The following is a 15,350-nucleotide window of genomic DNA, read 5'->3' on the forward strand; positions in this document are numbered from 1 at the left end:
ATTTGTCAGATAAAATTGGAACCATAAATACATTTGAAAAATTGTTCTCTGCGTGTAGGTGCCCATACACTAGCCTAAGCAGAAATAAGAAGCTAGATAATTGTTTGGAGAAGCCTTGATAGAAACAAGAGCAAAAATAGATGCTACATACATCAACTTGATAATCTTTTACATTATAACATCGAAGCACAGAAGGAAAAGAAGCAAGTAATGAAATCGGATTTTAAGTGGCCACAAAAGAAATCAGCCAAAATAAGCTGTGTAGTAGCGATAGTGCTTAGTTAAAGTTCAAACACAGTTTTATGGGGGTTGTTTAAGTCCGGTAATTACTGTAGGAAGTGTCTTTATATTTATGGAGTGAAGAGTTATTGGAGAAATGGGATTCTCGATCATAAAAGGAGGGATACCTCAGAGATAAAAATACACAGGGCCTGGTGTTTCAAAGGTACTGAATACAGTGGCTCAGGGGAACAAAATAAAGCAAATTTTCCTTTCAGGGAAAATCCCAATAAAAAAAAATTTTGAAATTTTCAGCAGACAAGAAGTTTCCATTGAAAACTTAATTCTTTTTTTTTTCAGGGAAATCAAACATTTCCTGCAAAATAAGCATAACTGAAAATCAACTTCCGTGTTGGATAAAAAGTGTCGAGGGAAATTTTTCGACCCGCCATTGTGTTGAACACCCACAATTCCATTGGAGCATCACAGGAGTTGTAAAAGACACAGCACCATGGTTCAAATGAGAGAGCAGTCTTCTGGCTGTGTGTTCCTTGCCCCTACTTATGCAACATGCTACAGGCAGCACATATTAGACACACATGACCAATCTGAAAATCCAAGCCCAGCTCCGGAGAGTTGAATTCTCAGCTTCCAGGAGTTGTGCATATTCATGAGACCTAAACTCGGAAATTCCTTTTGAAAAAGAAAAAAAGTATATATAAAATATAGAAACAAGGTAAGTAGACTTTACTAGGCAAGGACATGTCATGCAGCAGCACTTGCCAGATCTGCTTGGTGCACTGATGGCTCCAATGCCAGCTTTCCACTTGGCATTTTATCACAGGGATTTTCAAGAATATTTGCTGATGGAAAGAAAAGCAAATGGGAGCTGGCAGGTAAAAATGTGCCTGAGATGGTGAGCTCTGCAATACGTGGTGGTGGAAAAGGATTCTCTGGCTGGTCTCATAACAATCTTTTCTTCTTCTTCTAAGTCAGATGTTCTGGAGACAGAACGACCTGGACTGAACTCTCTTTGCGAAGCACTGCTGTTGGTTTTGAGCTGATTGGAGCAATAACAAGAGAGAGTCAGACTGCAGATCTGCATACTCAAATGACAGAGAGGAGGGTTTTGATCTTGTAACCAGTTTCCAATTGGGTATGTTTTTAAGAATGCATGTTAAAATACATGGCAAAGAGGTTGGAGCTTGTGTACGGCATGGCTGGCTGTTTTTAAAAATGTACAGGCTTGCCTCTCTATGGCTGACACAACATTATCAAATAACGATGTAAAAGGCATGTGGAAATTAAGAAACTATAGGTTGAACCTCTCTAGTCCGGCACTCTCTGGTCCAGCAACATCTGTGGTCCGGCATGATTTTAGTTCACTGGATGACCAAATACGATGGGTGTGGCCAAGTCTCCTGCAGTCCCATGAAGTTTGTTTACAGCCACCAGGCCTGGCTCTCAGTGTTTTGTGCTGTGATTTAGCTCTAATTTACCCCTAAATGTCTTCTCAGAGCCCAGTAAGTGGAAGTGTTGGTGCTGCACTAGACAACATTGATCTCCCATGGTTTGGAAAATTCTCTGAATCAGCACTGGTCAGGTCCCAAGGGTGTCAGACTAGAGATTCAACCTGTACACAAACAGGTCAGCCAGAAATAAGGGCCTACGTTTCAACGTTATGTATGTTCCAAAGTGACTCAGGAGCACAGGTTCAAAGGACTGAGTTTATTCAAGGCCCAGTGTTGAGTCTTCCCTAACAGAATTCCTTTCCAACTGAGATTTCCTTTCGGAATTGCTGGCCCAGAGAAGGATTGGGTTTGAGTTTGGAAGATTTTCACGTTAATCAGACATGCTGTGTTGGAGTGATGGAACCTACAGCAATTTTCAAAATATAAATATATTGCCCAATCTTTGCTCACACACTATTAACAGAACACATTAGTCACAATGAAGAAATGACACACTCAATGTTCTGCTCACAGAACATCCCGACCCTGATTGGATGAACAGTCAAAACTTCCAGAAAGAATATTCAATTTGCTTTCCACAAACAAACTGGATCTCAAGTGTTCATGGAAAGCACACACCAAAGTGGAGCAAACATGCCACAAGGGACTTCAATAAGCAATTTGAATGAATATAACATGTAAATACATGTTCATTGTGACCTAGCTCTAATCCTTGCCCAGAAATGATCTACTGAAAAACTTCAAGCTGGTTTGTTACCCACATCTTCAGTCGCTCATTTCTTTTATCTGAGAGCCTACTACGTTGGATTCAAACATCTGGCAGCTATGTGAGGGTCCTTGGGTATCTTAGAAATTCTATGAGATAGCTGGTGAGTGAAACAGACTTCATCGATCCTAATTTAGGCTTTCACTTTCACTAGGGGGCTGAAGCACATGACCTATGAGGAGAGGCTGAGGGATTTGGGCTTATTTAGTCTGCAGAAGAGAAGAGCGAGGGGGGATTTGATAGCAGCCTTCAACTACCTGAAGGGAGGTTCCAGAGAGGATGGAGAGAGGCTGTTCTCAGTAGTGACAGATGCAGAACAAGGAACAATGGTCCCAAGTTGCAGTGGGGGAGGTCTAGGTTGGATATCAGGAGTAATTATTTCACTAGGAGAGTGGTAAAGCACTGGGATGGGTTCCCTAAGGAGGTGGTGGAATATCCATCCCTAGAGGATTTTGAATCCCGGTGTGAGAAAGCCCTGGCTGGGCTGATTTAGTTGGGGTTGGTCCTGTTTTGGGCGGGGGGCTGGACTTCATGACCTTCTGAGGTCTCTTCCAGCCCTAGGAATCTATGTTTCTAAGCTGTTATCCATCTTCATTCTAAAGAAGCCTTCAATATGATCACTAGGGATTCAGTCCTGCAAAGGAATCCAGGAGGGAACACCCTCATATCTGACCTAAAATTCGGGACAAGCCAATCCAGACCATGGCAGGACTGTTTTTACGGAGAGGTGCTAAGAATATCTCTACTTTGATAGCATGCTAATAAATGAATAGTCCAGGATAATTCTATTGAAAATGGGCTACTGGCATCTGAGGATATAAAAAAAAAATCCTCCAAGTTACATAATTGCACGGACATTGTCATGAATGTATATAAGTGCTTCACAACTCTTAGTAGATTTTAAACTCCCTGCACCCCTAGGAGGCAGGGACATATATCCCCATTAAACAGACGGGGAATTAAGATACCAAGAGGATTAAATGACTTGCCCAAGGTTACACAGCAACTCTGTGATTGAGTTCAGAATTGAATGTGAGTTTCCTGAATCCCAACAGTAGCCTCTCCACTGAATCGCCCTTCCTCCCCCACAACACTGTAGGCAGAATTATTACAGGACAGGTTTGGCAACCTGAAACTTATTATAGAGTTTTCGATCCATTCTCCCCTCCACAGTTTGGCCCAGTGAGGTTGCAGAGCTACCAAATAAAAATCTGTGCATGATCAGTATATCCTTGTTGTGCCTCCGTATAGTGAAAATTGCCTGGGAGACCTTTCTCCACATTCTGCAAACTAGAGCTGGTCAATTTTTGTTTAAATACAATTATTTTGCTGGTGGTTGAAAAATGATGGCCCATCCCCACCTTCCATTTTTAAGAGCTATATTTGCATGAAAAAAATAATGTTTGAATTTTCCTTTAAGGATGAAAGCATTTTTCCTTCCCCACTTCCTTCTTTGCTCCCACTCTCCCCATCCCCCCTTTTCAGTGACGACATTGATTCAGGCGGAAAAAGAGAATGAGATGGGGAGGAAACACAGGGGGGACACTGATTCCAAACATTTTTAAAATCACACACTTTTGCTATTAAAAAGCATTACAAAAACACACACGTGAATATTTCTCCCGTTTTCTAAAACTGCAAAATGAAAGTGAGCTTAAGCCCCTCCCCCAATTTAATTTCCCGTTTGATTAGCTCCCTGTGAAACAAAAAGGACAAAGATCGGCTCTGAAGAAGTCTATGGAATCACACTGGGTAATTTACCCCAAAGTGTTCTTCCTCTTAAGCAAATGCAGTAAAGATTTCACTCCCTCCACCCCAGTCTGCCCAACCATCTCTTTGCCACTATTGTGCCTGCTAACAGCACTGACCACATGAGAGAGGGATGCTAATATTTCTTGTTTTCTGTTCCAGAATAAAGGAAAGGGTAATTAAACAATTGCAAGGGACAAATGAGCCATAAAAACAAAACAAAGAAGAAAAGCGGACTGAAAATACTCCTGTGTATTTATGAATAGAAACGCTCTTGCTGAAAACTCCAAGGAAGAATGAATACCAAGGAAATGTGCTCTCAGACTGTCCCTCCAGTTATAAATGCTGCTGACTGTATGAGAGCTGTGTACGCAGAATCTCTGCAGTAGTTTTGATAGTCTCCAGCCGTTCACATTAACCCAGGGAGGAGGAGTTCACTCATCCCATTTTCCAGTTGTTGGCATTATACAAACTTTGGACACAAAGCTGAATTCATTTCAATACCTGATGAGCCTCTTTCCATTAGAGTCCCTTTGAATAAAAGCTTCAGGGGGTAGCCGGATACATCTTTTGTTAGTCTATAAAGTGCTACTAGACCATTTGGTGTAAGTTTATCCTTTAAATCAAATTAGTGAAGGTAAAGCAAATGGAAACTTAGTTCTCAGATCAGGCGGCTGCAGTCCGAAGTAATCACAGGATTAGGGAGGTCCTTACACTCCGCTTATGATTCTCAGCAGGAAAGAATACCCAGTCCAGGGGAGCAAAGAATAATAAGAATTTGAAATGATAGGAGAGTGAAACTATTAACTGTCTTGTGCCCTAGGACAGAGGGACTGGTCTTTATGCAATAAATCAGTTTATTTTTCATTTGTTTTTGAGTTCACCGGATGCCCACTTATCATGGGTGTGGCCAAATTTCCCGGGGTCCCAAGAAGTTTGTTTACATCTCCCAGTCCTGGCTCTCAGTGTTCTGTGCTGTTATTTAGCTCTAATTTACCCCTAAATATCTTCTAAGAGCTTAGTAAGCAGTGGAAGTGGAAGTGTGGGAAAAGCTGCTAGACAATATTGACCTCCCGTGGTCTGGCAAATTCTCTGGATCAGTATTGGTCAGGTCCCGAAGCTGCCGGACTAGATATGGATTGTTTGAGTTGAACAATTATTTTGGGGAGAATCCTGGATTAGTTTGGGAAGGCATGTCCTTTGATGAATATACAGGATCAAAATTGACATTTGGTGTAACTTGAGAAAAAGAAAAAAAAGAGGTGGGGACTTTTCAGCTTAGAAAAGAGGAGACTAAAGGGGGAAATGATAGAGGTCTATAAAATCATGACTGGCATGGAAAAAGTGCATCAGGAAAAATGTTTTACTTGTTCCCATAACACAAGAACTAGGGGTCACCAAGTGAAATTAATAGGCCAAAGGTTTAAAAGAAAGAAAAGGAAGTTTTTCTTCATGCAGCACTCAGTCAACCTGTGGAACTCCTTGCCAGAGGATCTGGTGTAGACCAGGACTTTAACAGGGTTCAAAAAAGAACTAGATAAATTCGTGGAGGCTAGGGCCATCAATGGCTATTGGCCACAATGGGTAGGAATGGTGTCACGGGTAGGAAATGTGTGACAGGAGACAGATCATGTGAGGATTCCCTGTTCTGTCCATTCCCTGTGGGGCATCTGGCATTGGTCACTGTCGGAAGATGGGATATGGGACTAGATGGACCTTTGTTCTGACCCAGCATGGCTGTTCTGATCTTATGTTCTAACTCCATTACCTTCAATAGGAAACCTTCAGTGGCACACACCCTCTCCAGTGACTTCTATTCCACCTCTCTCCAGATGAAGGGAGCACATCTGAGAGGAAACAGGGGTGAGGTGGAAGGAGCAATCTGTACCATGGACATCTGAGACTGTGGGAATGAGACTGTGGGAATCAGGACTGTGGGATGAACAGCATGAGCTGTTCATCCCAATCCACTGTGGAGGGTGTGTGACCATTCTGTACCAGTTAAGCCTTGTGGATCAGCACCAGGGTGGTTAGGGACAGAGTGGAAGATGTTAGGCTGCTATTCAGTGGGGCATCTGTTCATGAACACTTATTCTAATCCAAAACTCTTCACTCCAACCATAGTCAGGCCCTTTACGCGTGTGATACGACCGTTCATGTATATAGGCTTGGGAAATGATTAATTCTTCATATAACTAGCCACATCGACATGGGATTAAAAGTTCCGCTCTCCCAAGCTTTATGGCAAGTGGCTTTTGAATATAGATGTGCATAACCCGGAGATGCTTTGGATAAAATACCTCATCGAACCTATCCATTTTAATGTCACAGTCTGATGGATCTACCTTCACATACAAGAATGATTCATGTACCAAAACAGGATATACAGATAAGAACAGCCGTACTGGATGGACCTTTGGTCTGACTCAGTACGGCCGTTCTTATCTGTATATCTTGTTTTGGTACATGACTCATTCTTGTATGTGAAGGTAGAAATGTGAAATGAGAGTCTGTTTCTGGGTTTAAATGGGCTAATGAGAGCCATTACAGGTGTCCAGGAAGCCTAAGGACTGGGTGATCAACTCAGTGACTTGTACACAGCCTGGTTTATCCTTGTCCTAGGTCAGTGGTGGGCAACCTTTTTTTTCAACTGAGCCAAATCTCGCCAAAACCACGATTGAAATTTATTTTGAGAGCCACATTTTTAAACCCGAAAATACATAGGATGGTACACTGTTTTTAGTTTCAATAAGTTTTTATTGAGAATATTCTGCATGCAAGTATGCCTTTTCACCACTCTTGGGTATGTCTACATAAAAAAAGTATGCTTAACTCAAGGGTAGCTAATTTAGGACAAAACAGTGAAGATACAGCAACACAGCATTTAACTCTTATTAGTATACTGTTAAAGTCTATAGGGCAGCCTCAGATGAGCTAGCACTGCTAACCCAAGTTTAAAGCTAAATTGCTGTGCCTTAGTGAGCATGAGTTAAAACCCTTTTCCTCAGCAGTGAACTGTTCTCTTCTGATTCCCCTACATCTCTAATCCTCCATCAATAGGTCTTTCTGAAAATCCTCATCCCCACTCCATCTTTCTGTGGAAGTTGTATAGGGCTCTTCATCTATACCTTATAGCCAAGTAAACTAAATTGCAAAGAAGTTCAACTACCATCTCTATGCTGCCAGCTCAGTATTTCAGATCAGTCTCCCTCTGTCCAAATTCACATCTCAAGCTTGAAATTCCTAACTATAAGGTCACAGAAAGCAAATAAAACCTTAAAATGTTCAGGCTACAGTTACACATCACAAAGCAGCACAAAAGGAACAACCCCCTCCCAGCAGGTCAGTTTTAAATAAACAAAGCTTCCCCAGCAGTATCTGCAATCCAAACATGAGGAAGTGCATTAACTCACTGGAACAATTACAGAAAGGCTACAATAAAAAAAACCAAATCCTGCAACCCAATCGCCCTATTTTCATTGTTCAATTGCAAGAAGTGAGTAACCTCAAGGGTGAAGACTGCACTGGATTTTTAGAGAGCTTCCAGTTTCCAGAATCCCGGCTGTTCTTGTTAACACTTCTTAGAGGTATCTGTGTGTTGTCGGGTCTCTGGCTATCATGATAAGGGACCTTCTGCACTGAGTATCTTTGCACAGGCCCCTCCGAGTGATTACGATAAGAAAGAACTAGTATTTTACAGACTGTTTAATTCACACAGAAAGAAACTTCTCTCATTTCAGACCAAGCAAAAATTCAGAATGAAGCATCGCTAAAATCCACCCCTCTACTCTCCCGGGCCGTTTATCTGCCCAGGAGTGTTTTACACAGGTTCAAACTAAATGCTCCAAAATGCTTAGCATAACGTTCAAAGCGCAACAGCAGCACAGGCCAGCCAGGGTGGGGGTCTCAGCTGAGAAAAGGCTCCGCAACAAAACAAACGAGCTGTGAAGCAAGGAGTGAGACCCGCGAGCAAAGGCAGCCCGCCCCAAGAGACTGGGGTCCCAGCACCAGAGACAGGCAGCTCCGTGTAGAGACCCCAACGCCACCACCCCCCGACCATGCAATGCAGACACCCCGACTTCCCGCAACGAAAAGAAGTGTCTGATCTGCCCCTCCTCCACGCGTCCGCACTGTCCTTTCCCGCACCCCGCCCTTCCTGCCACTTCCCCGTCTGCCCTCTCCGTCCCCGCCCGCCTCACTGACCCGCCCCGTCCTCTACCCCTTCCCAGTGCCCCTGTCTCGTCCACTCCCCCGCCCCGCTGTGTGTCCGGCCGGGCGCCGTGCTGCCCCGGGCGCCACCCCCCCACTGCCCTTGCCCCCTCCTTTCTCCCCACCCGTCCCACTGCCCCTGCCCCCTCCATTCTCCCCCTCCGCCCCTGCCCCCTCCATTCCCCACCCGCCCCACTGCCCCTGCCCCCTCCTTTCTCCCCCTCCGCCCCTGCCCCTGCCCCCTCCATTCCCCCCCGCCCCACTGCCCTCCTTTCCCCGCCCCTGCCCCCTCCTTCTCCCCCCCGCCCCATCTTCCCCTCCGTCCCACGGTTCCTCCACCCGCCACTCTGCCCGGGCGGCGCCCCCCCCCGTCCCCGCCTCTAGCCCCCTTCCTTTACCCCCCCCCCACTATCTCTATGCCCTCCTATTCCCGCCCCCCCGTCTCACTGCCCCCCGGCCCGGCACTCACACGAAGCGGCGCTGAGCAGCAGGAGGTGCCGAGAAACACCACCCGGCCCCCTTCCCAGGTGAGGCCCCGCCCACCCGCCCCACTCCAAATGCGGTTTGAATTGCGGTTTGGTCTAGTAACTAGACTTTTGGGGCGGCCGCCCGAGAGGAGGGAGGGGAGCGGGCGCCCGGCACACAGAAGAGCCGCATTAAAGCGTGTAAAGAGCCGCATGTGGCTCGCGAGCCGCGGGTTGCCGACCACTGTCCTAGGTGGTTGGTCCTAGGAAGATATGGGACCATAGCAACTGAATACTGGAATCCATTTTGAAGCGGTATTTTTCCATGGATGGGAAGCAACCCCCTTCTATCTTTGGCCGATCTGGGTTCCGGACTGGGTGAAAATTGACAGGATAAAGGATAGAAGGTAAGTCCCCCTTCCATAAGGTGAGGGGTGGTAACGAGGCAACAGCAGGTGGCAACCTGGTACATAAAGAAATGATGTAAGTGGTTTGTATATGTTTTTAAAAGGACACTGCAAATGATGCACACCGACCGACCTGCGGGGGGCGCACTAGGCACCTGAATGGCAGTTGTCATTGCCTAGACTTACAGAATACACAGTGGCTTAACTCTGACTAACCGCTGTTAATATCTGTTCTATGGCAATAGGCCTGCTATGTGTTGGTGCATTGTCAACGTGGGCCAAATGCACAGTGGTGTAGCGTTGAGAATTTCTGCTACCAACTGTTAGAGCTTCGCATTTGACAATAAACCTGCTCGATTGATTTGTACCTTGCCTGAATCTGTCGTTTCCAGGGGCTCTCAGAGTTCTCCTGTGTTGACCCAAGTGCAACACTCTAGGTAAAGGGAGCACTGATATCGATGCACGCAGCCGAAAGTTGATCATCACCGACGGAGTGGAGGTCCTGTCAGGGGTGCACCAGGACAACCCCAAGAACCCTGACCGGAGGACACTGATCGCTGACAGTACAACACTGGCAATACAACACCTAACAGGTTTTCTGTGACCACACCCTGACACCCAATTCACTGTTTATTACGTCATATATGTTGCTTATTAATAACTATTCCTTATTCTCCTGCTTCAGAGGTATCAGGCATCCAGTCAGGGAGTGGAAACAAAACCATGTGATTTAGACCACCAAGTCCACCACCATAAATAGAGAATACAGCTGCTAAAATGAATATGGAACAATCATTTTCACCCTGTACATTCAGAAACTATTCGGCTAATACGTGGAAATAATAAATACAGGAGTTGAAACTAGGATCAACACAAAACAAAATAGAGTTTACATTTATTTTCCGCTAGCAGATTTACTCGGCATTGCTTGGGTTCTTAGCTCAATTCAATTTTTTTGGAGGTTGGGGGTGGACTAAAATGAAAATGTACATGCTTTGTTTAAATGACTGTATTTTTCAAAACTACAGTTTATTTTGATGACGTTAATTTTATTTTGTATTTCTTAAAAAAGATGTTAAACTGTTTCCATTCATTTTTTTAAAATGGGAATTCCATCAAATGTATGTCTTCCTTCATCCTTAAAAACTCTTATAATTCGCTATATTTTATCATAAAAAGGGATATAGTCAATTTGGCTTCCAGTAAAATTTTCTTCCAGTTTTTAAATCTTAAGCATTGATGTAGCTGTGCCAAAACAGAGCACTATCCACATTTCTCCATTTTAATTCTTTTCTGTAAGGTTGATTGAGAAGCAATGCTATTCCAGGCACATCCTATTTTTCTGGCTCATCTCATATCAATTTTGCTCAGTTATATCAATTTTGAGGACTGTACTTGATTTGGTAATTCTGTCTCTTGTCTGGATGGTTTAATGAGAAGCAATCCCATTCCAGGCACATCCCATTTTCCTGGCACAACCAAACCCTGACCTTGATTTAAGTTACAATAAAAGGAAGCTGTATACCCAGTTTGGTGGTCCTATCTCTTACCATGTAGGAGGCATTCTTGAACAGACAGGCAGGCAGGCAAACAGACACACACACACTCTCTCAATGATATAGTAGTTCAGATGCGTAATTCAACTAGCTCCAGTCCTTTTCTTTATCACCAAGTATTTGACTTTGAATATTTAATCACAGTTACAATTTAACTGATGCTCATGCCATCCCTTCCATCATCTGGCAGAGATAATTTCAATGGCAGTCAGCCAATTAGCATCTCTACTTCATGACAGGCAGACCTTTTGCTTGAAAAGGTGATGACCTAAGGTCCAATCTAAGTTGTAATTTCCTCTCTCATTTGAATCCATTAGCTGCATGCACGCAGCTGAATTTAAATATGAAATTCCGTTTCACAGCTACAGAACATGTATAATTTCATCTCCCTGGCCCGAACACTTACAAATCAATGCAGTATTACCCTTTATTGGACAATATGGAACAAAATTGTTAGAGGATTGTTTGATCAAAAAGGAAACAGTAACATGTTATAAACACACAAGTGGCTTCAGCATAACACATTTAATAAGAGAAGACATTGCAGATTTCACAAGATACACATCTCTGTACAAAGGACACAAATATAAAACCATTCCATTGTAGGACATTTAAATATTATTAAAATGTATGATGGGAAATACAAAGGAAAATTTACTGTGGAAAATGTTTCTGTATTGTCATGAAACATTTCATAGTACAAGTGTATATTAAAACTGTATCTGCCAATTCACAGAGTAATTTTATGATCTATACCTAATGTGTCTTTTTCCATTTACAATGTATGGTAAAGTACATTTTCACCATATAAATGTATTTTTTCTCTTAGAAGTGTGATGTACATTGTAACATCATTATTAGTCTACAGTAAATACTAACACGTTAGCTCTGAAACCTGCAATAGCAGTATTGCCCTTTGTTGGGTATTGTGACTTTAAATGTCTAAGGATTCTACTTATGCTGAGATGGTAGCTATTTTGTTCTCAAGGTCTCAGCAGTTTGTTACAAAAGGTCACACTGAGGCTATGTCTACAATATTAGCTAGGAGTGAAAGTCCCTTGCTCATATACTCATACTTGTACTAGTTTAGGCCAGGTCTACACTGGTGGAGAAAATCTATGCAAGATACACAACTCCAGCTATGTGAATTGCGTAGCTGCAGTGGACGTACCTTACATTGCTTTTTCTGGGGCAGCCCTACAGCGGGAGGTCAATGGGAGAAATTCTCCCATCGACTTCCCTTATTCCTTGCAACAGTGAGGAGTACTGGCACCTACGGTGGGTGCCCTCAGCATTCCATTTAGCGGGTCTTTAGTAGACCTGCTAAATCGAGCCTTGGAAGATTGATTGCCCGAATGTCGCTCCTCCTGTAAGTGAGAGCTCTCAGGAGCACGAGTGTAATTAGCAGCATTGATAGTTGCTTTGGGAGACACATCTTAGACTTGTTGAGCACAAACCTGCCTGAAACTGCTGCGGATGGACTCAGCACAGCAACATCATTCATTTCCTGCCACTATCCAGGCTTCCTTGGCCACATGGCTATTTATACGCACACTAACTTGATAAGAACTAGCCCGTGTATATGTACGTAAGTAGGGGAATCACACTTCTAGCTTGTGCCGACATAGCCAAATACTCCCCATACTCTCCCTTGGGGATACTTACATGCCCTCTTATTTTCCTTAATCTAAATTAAAAAGCTTTTCAAATGTAAGTATACAGATGGCTTTTATGGATACGAAACAAAAACCTCCAAAACAAACAACCAAACAAAATTTGTTCGGGTTTGGACAATTACCGTACAACAACTGTTGGTTTTGTTATCTTTTAATTAGATTCACCCTATAATAAATATTTGCAAATTGGCCTGTAGAACTGCTTTATGCCCATCACAGTATGTTTTCATTGCCGTGTTCACCAGTACATCTTTTAGTACATGTTTCTGATTGAAAGGAACAAGCCCTAACTAGGGAAACCGACATATGCACTACCTTACTCATGCTCCTGCATCTAGTGCCCTCCTCCAACAATGGCAATAGTTATTAAATATGTATGACATCTTTCACACTCTTGTGTAACTTAATGAGCCACACGACAAGACTGGCAGCTGGAGTGTATCATTTATTAGTAAAGCAAAAGTGACTAACTACACTTATTAATACATAATTTGTTTCTAGCTCACAGCACTATAAAACAAACAGCAGCACTTGTATTTTATTTATATAGCGCTTCCCATCCCGAAGGACACCAAAGCACTTTACAAAAGCATAGAGCCACCTCGTTAGGTTAGGACGGCAGCACACCGCTAACAGGAGAATGGGAAGAGGATAAGATATTTACATTTAGGACTCCACCCTGATCACAGCACTTGTGAGAAGCACCACAGAATAGTTGATATCCACACCAGCGCTTGGTTTGTAAGGTTTCATTGGTTATAAATCTCAGCCCATTATCTGAATCTTCATTCTGCACCCACGTCAATCAGTCAGCGAGTTGTTATTTGAGGTCTAGTTACAAACGTTAAAAGGACACCAAAAATAAAACTTAAACATTAGTTACCTGCATTACTGATAACCCAGGAGATTATTAAACCTGAAAGAATTTTTAAAATTGAATTTGCTTTTTACCATTTCTACTGCTTGGCTTTACTTCAGTTGGACACTGAAAGAAGAAGGCTCAGTTTCTAGTAAATGTCAGTTCTTGGGTCTTAACCCAAGGACCATCAGATAATGTTCCATCCAGCAAGGGGCAACCGAGTAGAAGGCAGCAGAAAAGACAGACTGGGGGCATGGACTTTGGAAAAAAGAGGAAGTGGTTATTAGCATGGGTTGGGGAGATAAATAGTTGTGAGGATTCATTGGCCCAAGTTTGTCAACCTTTAAGGACACTGATGAAAAAGACAGAGAGGATATACTGGTTGCACCTCTGCAAACTAGTACTCTCTAGTCTGGCAACCTCTGTGGTTCAGCAGGACCATGACTGCTCCTGGACCAGAGATCCGGGGAGCCTAATGTCGGGAGGGCCAGCAGCCTGGCTGGGGCTGCGGGCAGTGGGGCTGGAGGAGCCCCACAGCAGGGATGGAGCAGGGGACCGGAGCAGTATGGGGTCAGGGGCTGGAGAAGTTTCGCCGCTCTTGGCAGCATGAGGTTGGGGAAAGGTGGCTGCTCGTGACTGCACAGGTCAGGGATGAAGAAGCCTGTTGACCCATGGCAGCTGTGTGATGGGGCTGGCAGCAGCAGAGAGGACAGCCCAGCTGGGGAGAGTGTAGAGGTAGGGGGACTGTGGTAGGAGACACCTCCCCTGGTCCAGCAAATTCTGTCGTTTGGGACCGGTCAGGTCCTGAGAGTGCCGTCTAGGGAGGTCCAACCCGTAAACTGGAAAATATGCACATTTCTATGTTACATTCTGCTTTCATTAAGATTAATGGCCCAACTCCCAATTTAGCTTAATGGCAGCAGGATCAACTGATGAAGGGATTGCTCCTAGATGGTGCCGCAGGCTTCCTATGATGTGCTAGCAGCCTTCAACTTCCACTGAGGTCAAGTGGAGTTGATAACTCTGCAACCTGGCAGAGTCAAGCCCTAGTAGCTTGGGAAGCACATCTACACGGTGAAACTGGATCAAACAGGAGAAAGAGAGAGATGTAAACAGGGAGATACATCAGAAAATTAAAAAAATTGGAAATGTCAGCCAAATTCTTTTTAAGGAAAATTGCTGAGACAGAGAAGAACTTCTTCTCGGATGGAGGAAACGCTTGATTTTTTTTCTATTGAAACACAAGTGACATGAAAGCAATCATTTTCTTTAATTTTTCATGTCACTTGTGAAAGAAATGATATTTCATCTTCTGTTTGACAGTGTAATAAATGCAATTAAAATGATTTGCATATTAAAGACATTATTACTCCTTCATAGTAAATATTCCCCACACGATGACTTTGAAAAGAAGTCCTTGCAAACAGCGTACACATACTTATGTCAGATTTCACATAATCTGAAATCATGTTGTGTCAAGCTGTCAATTTTAAGAATTCTTCTAAGCCTTGGCAAATCTCATTTTATAATCTCTCTTAAGCAGCGTTTGATTCCCCATAATTGAAGAGAACCAGCAGTTGTGATGTGTTAATTTTTATGCAAGAGAAATAATAGGGTGCCAGAACTACCCTTCCAGCCAACCAGTATTTTGAAAAGCTGTGCTAAATTTTCAGTCTCCATGACAGCCTGCCTCCGGCAGCATAACCCTTTCTAAGATCTTTTTTTGGGCCATAGTTTAAAACCAAATATTCAAACATATGTCATCCAACATGGTGAGAGCTGATACTTTCCTTTCTCTGGGATGGAGTGCACCCGAGGTAATGAATGTTCGGAAATCTAACCTAGAATCATAGAATCCTAAGGCTGGAAGAGACCTCAGGTGTCACCGAGTCCTGCTCCCTGCCCAGAGCAGGACCAACCCCAACTCAATCATCCCAGACAGGGTTTTGTCAAGCCGCCCTTAAAATCTCTAG

General features: G+C 43.5%; 1 protein-coding gene and 1 long non-coding RNA gene across 2 annotated transcripts in view; one reads left to right on the forward strand and one right to left on the reverse strand.

The window, feature by feature from the left end:
• Positions 1 to 15,350, reverse strand: part of IL1RAPL2 (interleukin 1 receptor accessory protein like 2) — a 672,443-nt gene that overhangs the window by 337,681 nt on the left and 319,412 nt on the right. The gene's annotated exons all lie outside the window — the stretch shown is intronic.
• LOC112546568 (uncharacterized) lies at positions 1,199 to 10,586 on the forward strand. The gene is made up of 4 exons (XR_012907031.1): positions 1,199 to 1,375; positions 9,133 to 9,286; positions 9,679 to 9,879; positions 9,972 to 10,586. It is a non-coding gene; the product is annotated as an uncharacterized LOC112546568 (long non-coding RNA).

Source organism: Pelodiscus sinensis, chromosome 13 (genome assembly GCF_049634645.1).
Source record: "Pelodiscus sinensis isolate JC-2024 chromosome 13, ASM4963464v1, whole genome shotgun sequence".
Lineage (NCBI taxonomy): Eukaryota > Metazoa > Chordata > Testudines > Trionychidae > Pelodiscus > Pelodiscus sinensis.